Source organism: Malus sylvestris, chromosome 13 (genome assembly GCF_916048215.2).
Source record: "Malus sylvestris chromosome 13, drMalSylv7.2, whole genome shotgun sequence".
In the NCBI taxonomy this organism is placed as follows: Eukaryota; Viridiplantae; Streptophyta; class Magnoliopsida; order Rosales; family Rosaceae; genus Malus; species Malus sylvestris.
The window spans coordinates 17,789,482-17,812,702 of NC_062272.1; the positions used below are offsets into that span (position 1 = coordinate 17,789,482).

Genomic DNA, 23,221 nt, shown 5'->3' on the forward strand with positions numbered 1-23,221 from the left:
TTTTCAATTGCTCTCACTCATGCGCCAAAGTTTCCAGACATGCATATGTAAGCTAAATAAGTTATTGTGACTTGATAACCTTCCGAAACAGCTTGCTGAGAAGACCAAACTTGGGCAATTGATAAGTCTATTGCCCCAAGTTGTTGAGCTCTAACCTCTGGACTCAACTTCTTCGAGGAAATGGCATGCAAGGAAGAATACTCAATTAAGGCGCTACAAGTTCGGCATTCTTGACTCTCTAGAGAAAGGAATCAATGTTAAGGTTGTCCATCGCAGAAACAAGCTTCGACAAGACCTCCTTGAGCAACGCAAGGTTATCCACTGGGCACTTTGAAATCCTCTTCTCAATATGGCTCTTGATATCCATGGTTCCACGAATGTTGATGCGATGGATAAGCTACTCAGTGCCACTAAGTTTCGGCCCTCTAAGAGAGATCTCAGAGCTAGCTAGCAAAGGTGTTAGAAGCATGACAGGCTTTTTCATACCTTCCCTTACACATGGTAAACTTGGGCAACTTGGCGGATTTGCAATAAGCTCTGCCCTAGGTAGGTCTCTAATCTCATTGTCCGTGGGTAGACTACTTCTAAACAGCATTTTTCGTAAAGGAATGAACACATATGTTCACCAAATCAAAGGAACAAAAGAGCCTAGCCTAAAGAAGACAAAGAAAGATGTTTGAAATAAAAGCTAAAACAATGAAAGCAGAAGAAATCACAAGAAAGAAGGAAATACATACATTTTTCTCAAGTGATGCACGACTATCAAATTGAGGATGCCTAAAAACTCTCTTCTTCTTATGAAGAAAATTGACATCACTGTCATCCTGAGCACCTTGAAGCGATCGCTTGTTCAAAACTATTGACGCTTCCGTAAAACAAGCTTATCTTCGTGCAAGTCAACTTCGACACCCGCCTCTTTAAAAGCATCCGAACTTTGAGAAGACAAACACAGGCGTTAAAGAGCTAAGGTTGCAAGTCCATCTTGCAAAGGAGTTGCGCTCACACAATTAAAAGGTGCCAACTGCGTAGGAACCGCATAATAACCCTCTCTCAGCGCATCATTGCGTGAACTAGAAGAATTGGTGCCACTTGCTGTCCCCAAGTATTCATGGTGTACCTATAACCAATAACCTCTGTAGGCACAAGTCACTGGATTACTCTTAAACTCGTCCTTGGTCGGCAAAGTGATAGAAGCATTTGTGCATGCACGGGTACAAGACTCCTAATGCATATACATGGCTTGCAAGGATTCCGATTGTCCATTTTCCTTCAGCTTGCTTGGCACATGTTAGACAAAACCAAACTGCATGTCAAACGGTGAGGACTATACGGCTGAACGATACATTAGTCTCATTGCCGCAACGAAACATTCCCCGAACGAAGACTCGTAAGGTAAGACAAGTTTAAGAAATAAAGGTGTGAATCATCTACGAGGCCTCGCCGCGCCGAGCCAACCTTTACTAGATGGTCCATTCTTAAACCTTTATAGCTTCTAAATAATGCCTACGCTTGTAAATCATCAAGGCTCTATGCAAAAAGTATGCCAAGGTACTTTGTTATCAAAGGCCCCAACTTGGGTGAAGTTGATGAAGAAGGCCCCAACTTTTCTAAAGTCAACAAAGAAAAATAAGTTCCAAAGTACTCACCTAACCAACTGTACACATAATGGTAAAGAAATACTGCAGCACAATCTTCGGTGCCTGTCGAGTTCGAAACAACACTCAAGCTATCATAAATATTGGCTAAGACCGGAATACCAAGGCTGAAAGATTCACCTACAACCATCTTACTAGCCACTTTGAAGACGCCGGGGAGGATAAAGTTGACGTCGTCTTTGGGGAAAACAAACTTACAAAGCCAATAAGCTAAGAAAGCGGCTAGGTAAGATTATTCCACATGCTCTTATGGTATGCCAAGATCCTCAAACGCTTTTAACTTGATAGGGGCATGTTGCCTAGCTAAACCAATGGCACCTGACGGGTTTGAGTCTCCCTTTGGCTTAGTGGTCTTGTTGCAGCCAATTTTCTTCGAAGGGTTCTTGTACTTCATGGCATCCCAATACCAAAATTAAATCCATGAAGAAATCTTCATGCCTAACTTACCCTAAGCCTCATAGGAAAGCTTGTGATATGCCAAAAAGAAATAGTGGCAACTCATAGGCAATCCTCATCTATTACAATGAGAAAATTCTTTCACACTAGGAATAACCTTGTTGTAAAACTTACCCTAGATCGGTAAGCCTCCTATCTTATGGAGATCCCAAAGTGAAATCAACATCTCCCCTTGTGACGTGTGAAGTGTGTTGGTCGCTAAACACCAATGCTTAAAGAACGCACGAAAGACGGAATGATGACGATCATAACTAATCAAAGATGCGTATACAGCGTGATAAAGGCCCACATTAGTAAGCACATCTTTGGATCGGCTCAAGACATCTTCAAGCCACTCCTAGTAAAACTTAGCAAAGATGGCTTCTCCAGTTATCTAAAAGGTGTTATTTCAAGTCATAGCTCTGCTACGGATGGGATTGCCAAGAAGCTCAAACGAAGCTAGTGGATTGTCATAAACATGGGGCGAAGGTTTGAAGATAAGAATCTTCGATGTACACACCTTCTTCTTTGTATTTGGTTAACCAAAATTTGTCACCTCCCAAGATACTTCAGAAAACCACGACTAGATATGCATCGAGTTATCTTTCGCAGGAAGATCAAGTGCCTTAGGGCCAGTCAACGACACACAAAGCTTCAACGTCGTTACCCTATCTTGCGAATCGCCTTCCTTCGCAAGAATGGTGATGGTATTGCTTTTAAAGAACTTAAAAAATACCATGGCTACACCAAAATAAACAAGGCAACATAAGCATAAGAGTAGGGCGGCAAAAAGAAAAAAAATTGCTTCACTAAAGCAAAAGACACCCGAGACAAACCTTGTGAGCGTTGAAGTATGATTATAACAAAGTCACAACGACGAAAAGAAATTAGCCACAAAACTTGAGCAGCACAACAAATAGGGTAGCTACAAGACGGTCCTTTAAAGCACGTTACAGTAGCAAAGAAAACCAAAATGCTACATAATCACACTACACATCCCTGTAGCGATTACACAAGCAGTTTCTTGCACTGCAAGGCAACATCACCACCTAGGGAAAACTGTGACCAAAAGGCATTACACAGCGTAACCCCACTGCTGTCTTTTACGCAGCACCATGCGGTAAAAAGTGACGTACTACAACAAGCTTCAAGCAGCTACAACTCATGGCAGCAGTAAGAACAGTGCACACGGCAAGGAATTGTTGTGGCAAAAACACACTGATTGTCCTATAAATAAGGGTCAATTGCTTCCTAATGTTATAGGGAGAATACATACCAAATAGCAAAAGGAAAATAAAAAGAAGGAAGCACATTCTATCTGCAAGAAAGAAAAAAAATTCCAAGAAAAAAAAAAGGCAAGCTGATTTCGGCACAAAGAAAAAAAACAAGTTGTTTTTTCAACAAAATCAGCAAAGAGAAGAAAAGGAAACAAAGAAATAAGGAAAGGGCTTTAAAATTTCTAAAACATCAAAGGAAAGTACCTTTCCTTGCCAAAATACAAAAGGAAATCCCTCCAAAGCAAGGACAAGTCTTCAAGTTTCCCAAACCAAAAGAGAAAAACACTCTCTTGTCGTGGAAAAAGAAAGGGAAGAAAAAAAAAATGCAAATCCTACTTACCCAAGGAAAAATAATAAATCTTTCCAAAACCTTGAAGCAAATCACCAAAGCTTTCCAACATGTTGAAGAAAATCATCCCCATTACCAAAATTGAAGGAGATTCCTACCTAAGGAAGGGAAAAGCATTTTTCCCACACCCACAAGTAAAAAATCCAAGCCTCAAAACACACCAAATGTATTTTGTCAAAATTATGGAAAATCAATACGCACAAGAAGTATGTGCCGATTTATCCATTTTCAAAATTTTCATTCAAGATCAAGCCTTTATGGCCCTTGAAGAAAATTTCCATTTTATTCAAGATTAAGCCTCTACGGTCCTTGAAGAAAATTCATTTCATTCAAGACTAAGCCTCAATGGCCTTTGATGAAATTGATCATTTCAATGCAAGAAATACGCCTCAATGGCCCTTGAAGACATATTTCCATTTAAGAAATACGCCTTAACAATCCTTGAAGAAGCAAACTAATTCAAGATCAAGTCTTAAATGACCCTTGAGTTAAAGCATTCATATTGCAGGACTTTAAAACACGTTTCCTACATGTGACAAGCACATGCCTATATCGCGCCTTGAAGTGGGGGCATTTGTAGACATGTAAATTTTGTTGCATGCAAATGATGCATCATAAAAGCTCCACGTGGCATATGCCTCATCATAAATGGACAAGTCATCAACGATATGTGGCATAAATCAAGCAAAAGAAGTTCAAAGGAATTCCTAAAATTCGACAAAGTGGAAGAAATCTCCTTATAATCGGCAAGGGGCCCAAATGCTCCCAAAACAAGCAAGAATTAAAGACTGCTTGCAAAATAGGCAAGAAAGCCCCAGCCAAGCAAGAGAAAGTGGCTGAAATTAAGACACAAAACATGCCTAAATTCTCCCATGGAAGAATTAAGACACAAATCACGGCCAATCCATCCAAATGAATGGCTTTGGAAGTCTATAAATACAAGGTCCCTAGATAAGGATAAGGTGGACAATTTCTACATTGAAGGGCCAAAATACTCACAAAAGGATAACCTCTGCCAAATCTTTGAAGACTAATACATTGCCAAAGCTTTATTCGAAGAACGTATAACCAAAGCCGAAGCTTTCTTTCGACCAAAGCCGAAGCATTCCCTTAAAGAATCAACAAGCATTTGTGCCAATTGAAGGAAAAATTTTGTCCTAGCTAAGAACAAGTAAGAACATTTGAATACATATGCATACTATTAACACTTTAAAATAGGCATGCATTAAAAAACAATTCATAAAACCCATGACTTTCAAAGCCTAGTTTATGGTGAACCAATAAACTCTTTAACAACATTAAAGAGAAGTAAAGATTTAAAGTTTCTTTACCCTTGAAGCTCATCCTTGTTTACACAAGGGATTCACCCAAGTGGAGGGCCTTCAAGTCACCTCCTAGCTCCTTGGATATTTCTTGTGATTTCCTTCTCCTTTTGTGCTCCTTTGAACTTTGTGGATGTAAGGAAAGGATCTCCAAAACACCAAAGGTTTGGTGTCTCTAAGTCTCCACACCAAGGGTTAAGTGTGAAGATGAAATGGATGACTTAGAGAAGAAAAGATTGCTAGATTAATCTCTCTAAGTGGCCGGCCTCTTTGTAGAGAGAAAGAGAGAAAATGTTTCACCTCTTTGCCTTAAAGAAAACCCTAATGAGAAAATAGCTATAAAGTTGCTTTTATAACACTTTTCTTTGGTGAGTGGCAAACTTGCAATTAAGCAAACTTTCACCATCTCCTCACCATGGCCGGCCTATATGTTGTGATTGGGCTTATTGCCCATTTTGTTTTAGTTGTCATACAACTTAAACATAATGGGCCTTATGGACCAAAACACTTTTGGGCCCCGAAACCCAAAACCAACTTAAAAGCCTAATACGAACCTTTCGTATAATTAATTAACTAATTAATTAATCTTGACCATTCTTCAATTAAACCATTTAATTGCATATCCATTTCATTTAATTTCTTCACTATCGCCCTTACTCGGTGTACGATCCATTAGGTTCCAATTAGCGAGGTAGTGGGCGATTGTTACTCTTAACGATCGATTGTGAATTGAAACCACATTTCAATTCTCCCTTTATGATTAGTGTTTGCTAGTCATTAGGGCTTCCACAAACCATGAGTGACACCTAGCAGTATGTCATGGTTACCCAAGCTAAGTAGAATTGGTTGGAGAACCTATCCAGTTACAACTACAATGCAATACGGTCCTTCTCTAATACAATAATCTTAATCACATTGTTTAAGTGATAGTTTGTTTCATGTCTTCTATCCAATGTGATACTTTTCTATATGATTCCTTTGAATATGAGTTGGAACAAACTTCCTAAGTCATATTCATTTGCTTTGGCCAAAGACTTACGAATCATATCTTAGAGTATTCTCCTTCCACCATGGAAGGTTAGAGATCCCTTGTTGTGCATTCATATGCCTACATGACTAGATAGCTTGACCCCAACAATGCCGTGGACACTCCGATGGAATGCCGTTGACATGATCAAAGATCAAGGACCTAACCATTAGACATCTATGATGCCTCAGGTCAAAGGACTACTTTGCATATTGCAACTTTCGAGTTCTTACATGACATGTATGTTCGAACTCTCTTTCGATCGTTGTTCAGTGTACTCGATTACTCTTTCGAGCACCTATGTGTTTGTCTTAGTGTCCAACACCAAATGACTTGAGACTAGTCATACTCAAGCTTGAGTCGACATAACACATACTAACCTTAACGGATTGTCAATACCCAATTGGCAATCCTATGGCTAGGAACGTTTTAGGAATGAACATAAGAGAATGGTCTCGATAATCTAACTCACTTAGATCACTTGTCTCTTAGATCAAATACATCCCTTGGATTCCCTTATTACTTAAACACATGATACAATAAATAGTGATCAACAATAAGCTTTGCCCTTCATTAAACATATAAAAGTTTAATATATTAAGTATTCCAAAAAGCTATTACATCAAATGAGTGGCTTTGTGGGCATACTTCCAACACCAATTTCTTCAAGACTTTGTTGCAAGCTTAAAACTTGTAACGGCGTTGGATTCAAGATCAAGTTGCCAAGACCCTTGAATCAACAAAATCCCATGTCAACATCACCTTTGCTGCAGGTCATATGCAAACCTAGAGGTGAAAATTATCCACGCATTGTTTCAACCTCAAAACTTGAAGCAATTGTTCAATCGTTCATCCGAGATCAAGTCATCATGACCCTTGGATCACCAACCTACGCATCTACATCAAATTTGAAGACTGAATTAGAGGAAAATTTTAAATAGAGATCGTAACCCTACAAATTCATCAATATAAATCTACTTTGTACACGTGTTCTCGTTTCATTTGTTACAGAATTTTTGTGTTTACAATGATGCGTACAAATGATTTGGCTAAATAGCTAGTGATATATAATACGGCACCAGAGTACAACTCATGCAACAGAAAGTCCCATTAAGCTGGTTAATCACAAGTTTTGAATTACCGAGGATGAGTATGTGGGTTGCCTTCAAGTCATGAAGAATGTTAAGGCCGATGACAAGGGCTTCGTACTCGGCCTGATTATTATTATAATTGAAATCTAACTTGAGAGCAAAATACCATCTGTAATGGTCAAGTGATTGGACGACAATGCCAACACCGGCCGAGGTCGCAGTACTAGAGCCGTCGAAATACATCATCCAAAAATTATCACATGTTAATACCATGCCAATCTTGACATCGTTGCCCCCAAAACCGCATGGAGAAGGATGTTGGTCTAAAAAATCGGCCAAAGCTTGACCTTTACGACTTTTTAAGGTATGTACTGCAAACTGAATTTAGATAATGCCATTCTCCATTTTCCAATTCGACCTTTGATTATTAGTCAAGTAACCGTATATCGATTAACATCCGTTTGGGCAATGACCTAAGTAACGGAAGGGAGCATGTAATGCCTGAGCTTAGATACGGTAAAGAATAAAGCCAAGCAAAGTTTCTCGATGGCCAAATAATTTATCTCAGCTGAGTTGAGATTTAGGCTGAGAAAAAGAATGGCTTGTTCCCTACCGATGTCATTATCTTGTGCAAGAAGACAACCAATGGATTCTTCAGCAGCTGAGATATATAACTTGAGTGTTTTGCCACGCTGAGGTGGCGTAAGAATATGAGGGCTAGTAAGGGAGACCTTGATTTGTGTAAAGGCGTCTTGATGTTCATCTCACCATTTGAATCAGTTAGAATCTTTAAATTTGAGAAGCGTGAAAAAAGCCTTCATTTTTTTACCGAGTTAAAAATAAATCAGCAAAGGAAGTTAATCTTGCCAAGCAAGGATTGTAACTACTTCTTAGTTGTTATGGTGGAGCATCGATGATCCCATGAGCCTTGTCCTTATCTACCTCTATGCCTCGATGATGCACAAGGAATCCTAAGAAGTTTCTTACAGATACGCCAAAGGCACATTTAGCGGGGTTCATTTTGAGTTTACGCTTGCGCATGCGAAGAAAAGTATGCCAAAGATCCTCTAAATGTGTTCAGTAGCGTTTGGACTTAACTGCGACATTGTCGATGAATACTTCAACGATTTTGCCAATCAGGTCGTGGAAAATGGTATTCATCGTACGTTGGTATGTGGTACCCGTATTCTGATAGGAGCATATTTATGCGACTTAGTTAGCTTGTTTTCTTGCACTTTTATAGTTAGTTTGTGGTTATTATAGTGTTTTAATCTATTTTTGTGTGTTTGTAGGTCCAAATGACAAAGTATGCAAGAAGGTGCAATTTGGAGCCTTTTGGAGCAGTTTTGAGCATAAAATGGATATCACATGCTTGGAGTCAAATGGATGGACGAAATTGAAGATCAAAGGAGGCAAGAAATGAAGAAATGAACATGAAGAACAAAGAGTTCAGAATTGGAAGCCAAAGTTTCTAAAGTTGGAGGTTTTCATTCTTGCAAGTTTCTATTCTTGGATTGGAAGTTTCCTAATCTTTTTTCACCTTGGTTCCAACCCTTGCCACACCTCTCAAGCTTCTTCGCTCTTGGATTCTGATTTGTTAGGCCCTTTTCCTTGTGGATTTGGGTTCTACAAATCCTTTTCAGAAACTAAGTGGGCCAAAAATCCTTTTCTTTGTTGATTTAAACCCTAAACCGAATCCTTAGGCCCTAAGCCTTAAAATCTGCTAAGTTTAAACCTTAATCTATCTCCCCTAGGGTTGTGCCACACCTAACACTTTTAGAAGCCTAAAAATCTGCACAAACCCTAGTTCTTTTCTCCCTTGGATGGGTCAAGCCTTTTATCTTCAAAACCCTAACCCTTTTCTCATCAGATTTTGTGAAAACCCTAGCTTTGCCGTGCCTATATATATGTGTTTTTAAAGCCTAAATTCGTCACCACCCTTCACACTATTTAGAAACACCTTGCCCAACCCTAATCACCATTCTACATCACAAAACACCATCCTACATCCATATACATCTCTGCCGCACCTTTTGGAGAAGAATGAGAGCCTTGTCGTGCATTCCATTGATGAAGGAGGGCCTTATGCGTAAGCCATCTGCATCATTGGGAGTTTTAAGAGTTCTTTCTTCCCTCGTTTCAGTTTTGATGTTTATTTTAATTTGCTTTTCAATTGCTATGAACATGTGGAACTAAACTCTTATTAGTTAGTGGTGAATTTGAAGCCATGGACATATGTTAATATGAATTGATTCCTTTCAGTTATTGTTTCGTAAAACATGAATACGATTTACTTATCTATTTGATTGATAACTTATTCTTGTGTGTTGATTAAGGAGGCCTACTTAGTTTGCATGCTTGAATCTGATGCTAAATTATAAGGGACTTTCACCTAATCGTTAGAAACTTATAATTACAAGTAGTGGAGATTGTTAGTCACAATCGTGTTAAGTAGATTCTTGGCAAAAGTATCATGCAGTTCATAGTTATAATTGCCTTGTCAATGCTTATGATTTCCATGGAATTTAATGATCTTTGAATGTATCTCTATCATGCTGTTCATATAGGGAACTTGAGAAGAATAATTTGGGTTGTTACATGCATTCATCCAATTCAATGAATTTAGGGAAATCTAATAGTTAATTTGTGCATTCACGATTAATTTGGGGCATTGTCGTTCATGGTTTAAAGAAACAATACTGGAAATTGATTTATATTGCATATGTTCATGTGTGGAGAAGGATCCTCTAACTATCTTTTCACCCTTGAATTCATCTCAATTTCGTTTTAGTTTACTTTGATTTGCAATTTGTTTAGTTTTAATTCAATTTCGTCAGAAATCAAACACCCTTTTCTGTTGTGTTATTAGGTCATAATATGTCCTAATTAGGTTCTTTAGAGTGTTTTGAGTCAATATAGGTTAGAATTAGTCCATAAACATTGTTTGGGTCTTATTTTAGTCTTAAATTCGTCTAATTTCATCTCTAGAATCTGTTTTGAGTCTAATTGTTCGTATTATGTTGTTTTGAGTCTTTTAAGTGTTTTCTGAGTTAGTTAAGTTACAATCTGTTTTCTTTTAATCTTTTGAGTCAAAGTAAGTTTTAATTTCGTCCACATCACTTGTTAGGTTTAGAATTGAGTCAATTTCACTTAGTTTTGCAGATTTGAGTGTCTTAGGTCAGTTTAGAGTCTATAGAGTATATTCTTGTGTTTTTAAGTCTAGTTTAGTGTTTTAGAGTTTAATTTGAGTAGATTAGCAGCCCTAGTTAATCCCCGGTTTAGAACGATCCCTACTTACATCTTTGCTACAATTGTCATCAATAGGGTTTAATTTGTGTGTCAAGTAATTTTCACATCACATTCTTAAGTCCAAAAGAAATGACGACCTATTCGTAAGTCCCTAGTGCATTGGGGCATTGAAACATAGTTTTATGGATGTCGGCCTCGACGATAAAAATTTCATGGTTTGTCACAACATCGATTAATAAATTTGAAATTCGCATTGGGTATTCATCTTTAGGGGCTGCTAGATTCATATTACAAAAATTGATACAAAAGCGCAAGGCATCATTCTTTTTTAAGGCTGGGACAATATTCCCCAACCACTCAACGTATCGAGCTATCCGAATAAACCTGGCATTTAAAAGTTGAACTATTTTGTCTTTTATTCCGAGCTGAACTTCGGTCGAGAATTGGCGTGAGGGTTAGCAGAAATGTTTACAGCCGGGTTTAATTCGTAGCTCGTGTTCAACTAATGTCTGATCAAGGCTAGGCATCTCATGGTAGCTCTAAGCAAAACAATCTTTAAATTCCTCAAGTAATTTACAAAGTTCGCCTTTCATAGGCTGAGGCAACAAAGCCCTAATAAATAAAGGCTGAGGTTCATCGGCCGTCCCAATATTTATTTCTTCTAAAGGATCTTTGACTTCAGGCCTATTATCTTTAAGCTTGGCTGGTGCAGCCTTAATTTCGTCGAAGGACAGCTTTGTGCTGTTATCTCATTTAGCGAGAAACTCTACTAAGTTCACGCTATAATTCGGCTCCTTGGAATTGGTATACCAGTGGGACAATAGTTGTTCCATTATAGATGAAACCAATGCCCTTCGTTCATCCCATCGTGTTGTGTCAATCATCAGGACAATTGGCTCAGTTAGCAAATCTGAGTCTTGCCGAATCCTACTGGATGGTCTTAGCGCCAACCTCGATGGCTTTCTGGACAGAGATTTTGGTCGGTCTACTTTATTCGTTAAAGCCTTGTAAAGTGATGTAGCCGACCTAGCCAACTAATGATGGGCTTGAATCATGTTAGCCTCGAACGGCTGATTAATTACTGGATAAACTATGGCCGATTTGCCGTAAAAAAAAATAAGGACCTAGTATAGTGAAAAAGGCATACAACCAGTCTGGTGGATCCAGTCACGACCAAGCAACGCATTGTACTCGGTCTTGAAGTCAACTGTAAAAATTACGATCATGTGGTTTCGACTTGCGATATTGACTTCCAAAGGGAGTACTCCTTTAGTCTGGGATTTGTCGCGACAAAACTGTTCATAGTTACACCAGATGGAATGTGCTCATCTTTGGAACGGCGCAAAGCTTTCATTATGAAAATAGGCATGATATTGACCATTGCTCCACAGTCAACAAAAACTTTAGACATCAGATATCCCCCGATATGGGCCGTCACAAACAATGGCTTCAAGTGATGGAGGTTGACGACCAAGGAACAGGGAAAAAGCTCAACTAATGCTACTTTGAGCTTTTCCTATTTGCCAACGGTATGGCCTCTTCGACATCCACGAACTCGACTTACGTTGTTTCTTCGGTAACCACATCACCATCCAAAAAAGCTTGGTTGGGACGTGGTTGGCTGGAATTCTGCAGATAAGACATGGACCATGCTAATTTCCATATTATCGATGATTGATGGACCTATTGGATCATGATCCCCGTCTTCTGGATTTTCTAGCATAGCATATTGATCATTGGTCACCTCAACGACATCGTCTTCTACCAAAGGCAAAAGATACGCACTTAGGTACTTGGTGTGGCCATTTTATATTCAACTTCTACAACTTGTTCTATCGATGGGACTTGATCTTGTGTTTGCAAAGCCTTGCGAACCCACTCTTGATATGCGATGTGAGCATCTTGCGTATCTAGGTAAGCATCCAACCTTCTAACTCGCTGTCTATTCGGCTGTAAGGCCGAATTGGGATACGGTCGAAAAAACCTTAAAATGATGCCGCAAATATTGCAGATTGTCTAAAGATAATGAGAGGTATGCAGGTCTAAATCGGTGTATGGTTTGACGTCAAAACCTAGAATACTGGCTTCGCGAATGTGTTGGAATCTGGCCATCATTATTAGATTTAACCATTGGGAGGCCGTATAGGTCGTTAACTGAATTCTATTTGTGAAATTCCTGCATGTATTCTAGAGCCTCACCAAAAAACGGCGGATGGCAATTCCTTTTAACTTTAATCAATGGCGATTACTTTCAACCTCATTTCTTAAATGCTTGATACGAGCCTTCATTTCTCCAAGCCGAAGAAGAAGTTTGATTCGTTTCTTAGATTCTTCAATCTCATTTTCAAAATTGCAATCAATTACGTTCTTTCCTCGGAGTAACTCGGTTATGATTGTCGGAGGTTGGCTATTATCCTCTTTTCTTGCCGTCTCTTTAAGCTGCCACTTCATGACTGAAACTTCTTATGCTGTTCGTAGACAGGCCATGCAGCCCATCTTCTGTAGACGACATTTTTGGGATTTAGACAAAATGGTATACATACCGGAAAGAAGATTATAATTATGCCACTGGTGGTCTCATGGCTTAAGTGGTTTGAAAGTTCGTTGGGTCGTTGATGAACTTGAACTTCCAAAGTTGTATACATAGTAATCTTTATCATAAAATGGCCCTTCGAAATCAAGGCGCCGTCTAATTGAAGGCGATTGGTAATTCTATTGTTGAGGGTCGAGTCTATCAAAAACCTTTTGCTGTCGTTGTCTCGAGGTGAGCACTGGTTAAGATTTCATTGAAACCATATATATAGGTTCGACTGATGGTTTCAGTAGTCTTGGCTCGGTTATGACGACTTTTGATTGGCATTTACTACATAAGATTATTGGGCTCTCAGTCTCATCAGAATTGGAGACAGATGCCGGTTCGACATACACAGGATTCGAGAAGAACATGGGGGGTCATTTTCGTTGAAAAATTGATTTTCAAGTGGCCGAGGATTCTGTTTTGTGACGTGATAAATCGGGATGTACTCAGCTTTTATTTTTTTTCTTATCCTTCAGCAAATGGACGTCCACCATACGTATTGTTGCCGAAGGGAAATGATCAGCATCGACTAACATCTGTGTCTTTTCTGGGAACTTTAGTTTGCCACTATCGATCCAGCTTTGAATAGCATTATGGAACACGAAGCAGTTATTTGTTGTGTGTTTGTTTAAGTTATGCTACTTGCAGTATGTTTTCCTTTTTAATCTTCGACCTTAGGAATGTCATGCCCTGGCTGAAGCTTGATGATCTTTGTAAGTAGTACCTGGTCAAAGATAACATCAGCCTTGGTGATGTCAAAACCTTTGATGTTTTGATGACTACTTCAACAAAGGGCCAAGTGCGTTTTGACATCTTTGGAACTAGTATGAGCCAGTGCCTTGTATACATAAGGTTTATTGATTACTATCTTGGTCGCGTCAATGCTAACATGTTGGGACTCGTCACCCTCGACTGATGCATATCCTTCCGTTGGGTTCTTATAAATTGTCCCACGGGTTGGAGTTTTCGAGATCTTTTCATCTTTAAGCGGATAATCATATTGCTCGACATGTTGAGCCAACTTATACATATCTCGAAAGTTTTCCACTAAGTATTTCTTCTTGTATTCTACATCTAGGCCATTCTGGGCAAGCCTAACAAATTCCACCTCAAGAAGGGGTACTCGACACCAATTCCTAGCCGATTTGAACTTGGTAAAGAAGTCCATCGGTGACTCATCAGATGATTGTGCCATCCTAGCTAAAGAGGAGACTGACACTTCTTATTCTGGTCGATAAAATTGTTTATAGAATTTCTCAACCAGTTCCTCCCAGTTTTGTATAGAGTCCAGTGGAAGGTTAATGTACCACGTAAACGTTGTGCCTGTCAACAAGAAATTAAATAGTTGTCGTTTATAAAAATCAATGTTGACATCTTCACATTGGGCAATGAATCTAGCCACATGTATAAATGAGGACAACGACGATTTCCTAGTGAAGAAACTGAAATCTGGGATCTTGAATCGTCGAGGATATTCAAGCCTTTCTACAAAGGCTAGATATGGATGAATAAAATTTGGAAATTTCAACCCTTTTTTCAAGGCTGAATCGATCATCTTCTAGACTTCAACCATACACACTAGTGTTGCTTCTGTTCTTTGGCCGAATTCAGCCGAACTAGTGCTTGGTTCACCGTATGCTTTCTCAAGATCGATTATCTTAGGTCGAGTGAGTTCTATCTTAGCCGGTATTAGCAACAGCCCTTCTTCACCCAAAGGAACATTCTTGATAAAACGCTGCCTAGGTTGATTGACCGGCTCATTTTGGTGAGCATTGTTAACTAAAATTTCGAGCAGCTTGTTATTCAAAACACTTTTATCACGTACTACTTCAACACTCTTATCACGTACTACTTCAAGTAGGATTTTCATCTCTCAGCCAAACATTTGCCCAAACTACCAAGATTGTTCTTCCAATCATCGTCGGAGTAAAGATTTAGATGGTGGACCAGAGCTCTCATTGTCGTCGTCACAATCCTCTACCAAACCTTCAATAAAACCATATTTTGCCATCTTGGTAATCTGGATGAAGACCACGGCATCATGATTCTGATTGCTGAGATTAATTTCCTTCTCTTGGTGCACCCAACCTGTGGCTTCAAGTGTCATGGCAACAGGAGGATCTTACGACTACGACGCATACTGGACTCTGAACTATAGGTGCTAAACTGGTGGTTGGTTGATCCATAGTTGTTTTCTTTTTTATTGACCGTGTTTCAATGGTCATGAACTTCATAGCCTTAGCACTGGGTCCTACTGGGCGTGCCAAAATTGTGACCCTAAAAACTACTTAGTCTAGTGGTGCGCATGCCAAATAATTAATAAACGAAATTTTAATTTGCATCAAATATACCAACTTTTTTAATCTAAAATGTACCGATTGTTCTTTTATATAAATGTACCCATTGTTTTTTTCTATTATAAAATGTACCCATTTTTTCATATAAAGTGTACCACCTTTTTTGTATTAAATATACCAACTTTTTGTAAGGAAAATGTACCTATTAAAACTACCAATTTTTTTGCATGTGAAATGTCAATAATATAAGTAATGACAAATCATGTCATTAAGATAAATTATACTTTTTTATATAAGTGTAATTTATTTTATAATATTTTCAATCCCACGAATCATGGTTTTATTTAAAATCTCATTTAATACAACTATAAATATCATATTTCAATTTAAAATTATAATAACCTATATAGAAATGCATTATTGTATTAATTCCAGGGACTTCAATAAAAAACTAAAAATCAACAAAGTTTTAATCGAAGAACGTTGATAAATAGGGACCACATTCAAAGTAACCCTTAGTGTGTGTGTGTGTGTGTGTGTGTGTGTGTGTGTAACACACCTTTGAAGTTTAACTTTCTTTGATAAATTTTTCCCAAATTTTAATCCAAGAATTTATTTCAGAACCAACATAATTTTCAATAATAGAATGTAAGATTTTAAGACAATAGATTCGCCAAACACTGAGATTTTATTACGTACTTTCATTAAGTTGAATGTAAGATTTTGTGATAAGCACTAGTGTAAATATTTTAAACTCATGATCAGGTTGGTTCATTGGATTATTCTAGGGTTGAGGAGTATATTTCTAAAAAAATTATCTAAATTGGAGTAAAAAAAATGTTAAATCGTGAATTTTCTTTTCTAACCGTCGAATGATTTCGTTCCGTTACCTAATCTCCTAAAGTTCATTTTTGGTGATTTTTAGTGTATGTGATCTCGGGGACAGTTGAATCATTGAAATTAGTTTCGTAAACTGAGTATTATGTCAAAACAATAGATTCACAACAAACACTTAGAGTTTATTCTATACTTCCATTAAGTAGAACGTAAGATTTTGTGGAAACCACTAGTGTACATATTTTTAATTGGTGATCGGATTAGTTCATTGTATTCTTCTAGGGTCGAGGAGTATATTTATGAAAAATCATCAAAATCAGAGCTAAAATAAACGTTAAAATCGTGATTTTAAAGGTCCACATAATACATACCAAATTTTTCCCTTTGTGCGAAAACTTTGCCTGATGAATGGTACTTTACCCCTCGAACTCCATTTGTTAGACAAAAGTCATTGAAAAGGCAAAAACGGTGACCACTTTTGCTTGAAACGTTTAGTTGTGTCAGGCAAATGACCTTTACCCGGCGAAAGATTGTCCATCGGGCTAATGGTACTTTCTAGTAGTGAATATATGTATAATACATATAAAATAATTTACTTTGAAAATAAAAAAAAAAATGTTGTTTGATTCAAAATTAATTTACTTATAATTTACATAAGTATAAGTAAATTATTTGCACAAATATATAATAATAACAAAATCTGCCTAATATATGTAATAATACATGCAAAATAATTTACTTACAATGATGACCACCAAATAAAAAAAATTGGGAGACATGATTGTAAGATAAGTATAAAAATAATGTGGAAAACTCATGAGTGGATTATTTTGTAATAATAAGGCACTTATGTGCCATATATGGTGGATAATTAAATCCATTAACATAATTAGAGTGTTGTGACACATTTGTAAATATTTTAGTAATTGTAAGTCACTTATTTGTCTACTTGGCAATTAATATGAAATTCAAGTTTTATTTGGAGGTTTAAAAGGTGATGAGTTTTTGTCTAGAAATAAGTTGCAAAAGCTTATCTCTAAACAACTTTAAACATCATTGATAATAGTTCTTTTGGTATCATGTCGCATTATGATGAGTTATTGAGTAATCGGCATCATTCAAATTTAGTTTTTATCAAATTAAGAGTTTCTACAAGTCTTTGTCATAGTAGGAACAAGATCAAGAACACATCGCTGAAGTTTAACTTTTATAAATTCTTCCTAAATTTTAACCTAAGAATTTATTTAAGAACCAGCACAATTTTCAATAGTAGAACAAATGTGTGGTATTCGAGCAACATGATTTCCAGACCTCATCATAAAACATGATTCAAACCTCAATGGTCTTCTCAGTTTTAATTTCACACCTTACCTATCTTTGTCCTTTCCCCATATCCTTATCAGTATTCAGTAAGCATGTGAAAATTTAAAAAAGGGTAAAAATATAATTAACCTGTCGTATCACTTTCACCTTCTGATTTTAGGTTATATCCATACACGCGTTATGCATGTGGAGACGAGATGGCATTGTCACGAAGGATGCAGAGACTACATTTGGGCCACAAAGACCATACAAAAGAGGTATATAACATCATTTTCACCAGTTTGCACTAGTTTTGGTCGAGGCGAGATGGCAGGGCCAGGTGGTACGAACACAAAAGCAGTGCATTTCAGCCTTGCGTTTTCTCTTCCAACACTTTACGTACATGAAAACAAATCAATTAATTTCCTGATTTCACACTGCATGCATTCAGATCCAAAACGTGCTGCACATGTTTTATGTCCTCATCGCTAGCTCTTCACTGGTAGGAAATAGAACGCTTGGTGAATGCAGTGATCGAATGGGATCAAGAAATAGGCAATTTAGAGATGACCGTAAAATCAAAAGAATGGAACTGCCAGACCTCAAGACTTTTCATTCTTGCCTTGTACAAAAGCGTGTTTTGCTCAAATTTTCTTTTATTCATCCTCAAATGTACAACATATAGTAAATACAAATTTTCTTTCAACTTTGGTTTATGTCAAATTAAGAGTTTCAATAGGTTTTTATTATAGTAGGAACAAGATAAATAACATATCCATTGTTAACTTTCTTTTATAAGTTCTTCCTAATTTTTATTTTTTTGAACAAACGATAGTATCTACACCAATAATATAGGAGAGTGAGCTAAATGGCATAATGAGTAAAATAATGTGATTCAAATCGCCTTTGGCGAGATTTTAACATAAGAATTCGGTTTTAATTCACATCTTATCTATCTTGGTCCTTTCACCATATCCTTATCAGTAAGCATGTGAAAATTGTATAAGGTGTTGGATTTATCCAATATAAATCAACCTTTAAGTGGTCTACTATATGTAATAGGAATGTAATATTGGAGAATAATGTTAATTGTGATTTGATCTCTTAAAGATATCAATCCTATATAAGGTGTCTTATATTGGAAATAGGATTGATGGAATCCTTAATTGAATATGATTATGATGATACTTGACTTGGAGGCTAATAAAGTAAGTTTAGGTTTCCTTTATGGATGGAAACCCTAGCTTTTAGCCTATATAAAACACCGGTCCCTATAAGCCCTAGAACACACAACATAATGCTTCCCATAGAGTAGTTGTATTCGGCTAGGAACTTATAGAAGATCTTGGTGTTGCCATGCCCACTTCCTTTCGTGTTCGACTTCCATGGCTACCGTTGGAATCAGGTTAGTCACTCATTCGTTTGTGTTTTAATTGTATAACCTAATAAGGCTAACATAAGGGTGAAAAGTATAGCCTGTTGTATCACGTTCACCTTCTGGTTTTAGGTTATAACCATTCAGGGATTATGCATGTGGAAAAGAGGTATATGCCATTATTTCACCTTTTATGGTAGAGACGAGCAGGCAGGGCCAGGTGGCACAAACACAAGGAAGATTATGGATTTGTGGACGTGCCTTGCGTTTTTTTTTACGTATAGATCCAAAACGTGCTGCACATATTTCATGTCGGCATTGCTAGCTCCTCATATATATTTAACGAGGACACCGATAGGAAATATAGCGCTTGGTGAATGCAGTGATCCAATGGAATCAATAGATAGGCAACCACAATCGTGACCTTTTGAGTTTATGGATCATTTTGTTATAGGGAGTTGTGCAGACCCAACAAGACTTGTGATCACTATTTGACATTTCTACTTCACACTTTATGAATGGTTGAAAATGCTTGATGGATAATCAAGCGGCACTCCCATAATTTGTGTGAACATGACTTACCTCCTATAGAGGGAGAAAATGTACAAGCCAAAGAGGGTAAGTGAAGAAGGGCTTAACGCATGGGACAACGTCTATGGCGTCATCAAAACCCTCAATAGTGCGGCTAGAGAGTCTATATATCTTTAGTGTTTCTCTTATATGCCTTTAACACTGAGTGCAATTAGTTTTGTTCTTTAAAGAAAACAGAGAAGAACACAAGCCAAAACACATATGCACCGCCTAAATTCTATTGATTCAAGTGAGAGATATTGTTTACACTTTTAAATGAATCACTCCATTATCAGTTGTACTTTCAAAACTTTCTTAGTAATTTAAATGAATTTATAATTATTATGTCATGTGCAAATATAATACTATATGCAGTTTTCTTAAACTCATTATATGGCCAATTTCTTTGACATGTGTATACCACGAGTGTTTGGATCCCATGCCAAGATAATTCTAGTCTTTTTGGCTTTATTTGCCTAAAATATTTTGTTCTCGTCTCATTCATTAAGGCATATATCCACTCTGTCCATAAATTGCACAACAGTTCAATTTATTTTTGTGTAGTTAAGAAAATGCATTTAGCTCCTCAAATTTATTTTCTCTACATTAAGTCCGACATAATATTTTTTCTTAAAGAATACTTAGTGACTAGGATCCATAAATGTAAACTCATTAATTATGATTTACTTTACACATTTTACATTTTTTAGATGCCTGGCATATCCCTATTGCATGTATGATATGCACAATTAATTCTATACAGATTGTAAACACAATTAATTCTATGCAGATTGTAAGAGGCAGGACTAATGATTTTGCAAAAGAAAAAAAGGAGAAAAAGACATTAATGTTACAAATTTACGATTACAATAAATCTTGGATATTAATGGGAGCTTTATATATAGAGACAAAAACTTTCACTACATTTCAACTTTGAAGGACCTCCACTAGTTTTTAAACATGTCAATGAGAGACAAAACATAAAAATAACTAAAGCCCATCCCAAAGACATGGAATCAATGTTTTAAAATACCAGCCATACCTCTAAGACTTTAAGGCTGTTACTAGAGCCTAGCCCTCACAACTCCAACAAGTCAATATGTGCCATAAGCTTAACCCATCCTCGACTATTTTTACAGAATCAATTTTCAAAATATAGGTAAAATTAGTTTGAATCCCTTTTACTGGAATCAGTTCAATCAGTCATCGTCATGAGTGGATAATTTTGTAATAATAAGGCACTTATTTGCCATAATTATGGTGCATAATTAAATTCGTTAACATAATCAGTGTATTGCGACACATTTGTCAATATTTGGGTAATAGTATGTCACTTATCTGTCTACTTGGAAATTAATTTCAAATTCGAGTTTTAGTTGGAGGTTTAAAACGTGATGAGTTTTTGTCTAGAAATAAGTATTGCAAAAGGTTATCTCTAAACAACCTTAAATTTCATTGATAATATTGCTCTAGGTATCATGTCCCACTATGATGAGTTAGTGAGTAATGGGCATCTTTCAACTTTGGTTTATATCATGTTAAGAGTTTCTATAAGTCTTTTTTATAGTAGGAACAAGATAAAGAACCCACTGTTGAAGTTTAACCTTCTTTCATAAAATCGTCCTAAATTTAACCCAAGAATCTATATAAGAACCAACGGACAATTTTCAGTAGCAGAACAAATGTGTGGTATATTCGAGCAACATGATTTCCAAACCTCATCATATAACATGAGTCAAACCTCAACAGTCTTTTCAGTTTTAGCTTCACACCTTACCTGTCTTTGTCCTTTCCCCATATCCTTATCAGTAAGCATATGAAAACTGAAAAAGGGTAAAAATTATAGCCTGTTGTATCACTTTCACCTTCTGATTTTAGGATATATATATCCATACACGCGTTATGAACGTAGAGACGAGATGGCATTGTCACAAAGGGTACCGAGACTACCCTTGGGCCAAAAAGACCATGTAAAGGGATAACATCATTTCACTAGTTTGCACCAGTTTTGGTAGAGACGAGATGGCAAGGCCAGGTGGCACGAACACGAGGAAGATTACGGATTAGTGGAAGCATTGCATTTCAACCTTGCATTCCAACACTTTACGTACATGAAAACAAACTAATTAATGTCCTGATTTCACACTGTATGCATTCAGATCCAAAACTTGCTGCACATAGATATTTAACGAGGACACTGATATGAAATAGAGCGCTAGGTGAATGCAATGATACAATGGGATCAAGAAATAGGCAATTTAGAAATGACCACAAAATAAAAAAAATGGAACTGCCAGATCTCATGATTTTTCATTAGGAGACTTTGGATGACGTTTGTAGCTATGAATATTCTTTGACTAAAACCTTATTGGTTTTCAAATTTTTATCGAAGTTCCTGAACTTAATGTGATAATTTATTTCTATGTATGTTACTATATTTTTTAAATTAAAATTTATAGTTGTTTATATTAATGAGATTTTAAATAAAAACCATAATTTGTGGGATTAAAAATATTAAAATATAAATATACTATTGTGTGTGTGTATAAACATGGGTACATTCATCAAAATTAACCAAAAAATTATTGTACCAAAACATGGGTACATACTTTAAAATCACAAAAGGAAAAAAAAAAGATATTTGGCTTACTAACATTAGTAAATTTCTTCGATGAAACTTGACATGGATACATTCTCAAATCAAAGAAAAAAAGAATGTACGTACCCATATAAGTTTAAAAATTGATTTAAAAAAATTGAATAGATTTTATATAAAAAAAGTACATTTTACATATAACAAATTGGTGTATTTAAGAATGAATACATTTTAAGATTAAAAATTTGAAAAAGTTACATGAATGGGTACATATAATTTTTTATTTATTTTGGAAATCTTTTGAATTGAAAAATAGTTAGGAGTTTAATAAAGGTGTGGGTATTAAAATTCTAAATCAATTATTAATTTCATTTTAAAAAATTATGTAACTAACATGTAAATTCATTATTACATTAATGTTAGAACTTTGATCAAAATCTGAAAACTAATAAGGTTTCAGTCAACGAACATTAGTAATTAGGGATTGGATACTAATTTTTCTTTTTTTATTTTTGCTTTGTAAAAAAACGTATTTGGCTCAACCTAATGTTGAAGAGTCAATGAACCTGTGTAGAATATTTAATACCTAATTGTTCAATGAACCTAATTAACACTCATCCCCGGCAATACACTCTGTTGGCCAAATATTTCAAGGAAATATTTTTTAATCCAAAGCACCGCTAGCCCGACAAGAAGTTCGTCAGACAAACTGGACTAAAATCTTTTTAAATAAAATTTAATTTTTGCACGACGACATATTTTGGTCGGGTCAAAACATTTTCGCCACGCCTCAATGGTCAATGCATACTTACTCGATGAACGTTCATGGGGTGAGTTTATATTGCCCGACGAATATTTATTTTCGTCAGCAAAAGTGTCTTTAATTTTGTCCAACGGGACTCTGTCGCCTTAAACCCTTCGCGGCGAACTCCTTCCTTACGAGACATCGTCTCCTAAGTTGTTTTTGTTCTGTTGTATAGAAAGGAGGAAATGAACATGCATGTAACGTGCAAATACTTATTCATATATGGTATGTTGTGTTTATTATAACTTCTTTAAAATAAACACTGACATTGGTAAAACTGAATTACAACAAATATCCTCAAGTATTATGCTTAATAAAAAGTACAAAATAAAAACAATTTCCATGTAATACTACAAAAAAAAAAACAAAAAGGCAATTGTTAAACGCTGACATTGATCAAACTGAGTAGGAAAATACAAAAAACGAAAGGCAATTTGTTAACCTAAGTAGGAAAAT

At 36.5% G+C, this 23,221-nt stretch overlaps 1 long non-coding RNA gene across 1 annotated transcript in view; it reads left to right on the forward strand.

The window, feature by feature from the left end:
• LOC126597132 (uncharacterized) overlaps positions 1-19,709 on the forward strand; it is a 64,093-nt gene extending 44,384 nt beyond the window's left edge. Inside the window, exon 2 of the long non-coding RNA XR_007614149.1 lies at positions 19,541-19,709. This is a non-coding gene — a long non-coding RNA (uncharacterized LOC126597132). The remainder of the gene's footprint in view (positions 1-19,540) is intronic.
• The last annotated feature ends 3,512 nt before the right edge of the window (positions 19,710-23,221 follow it).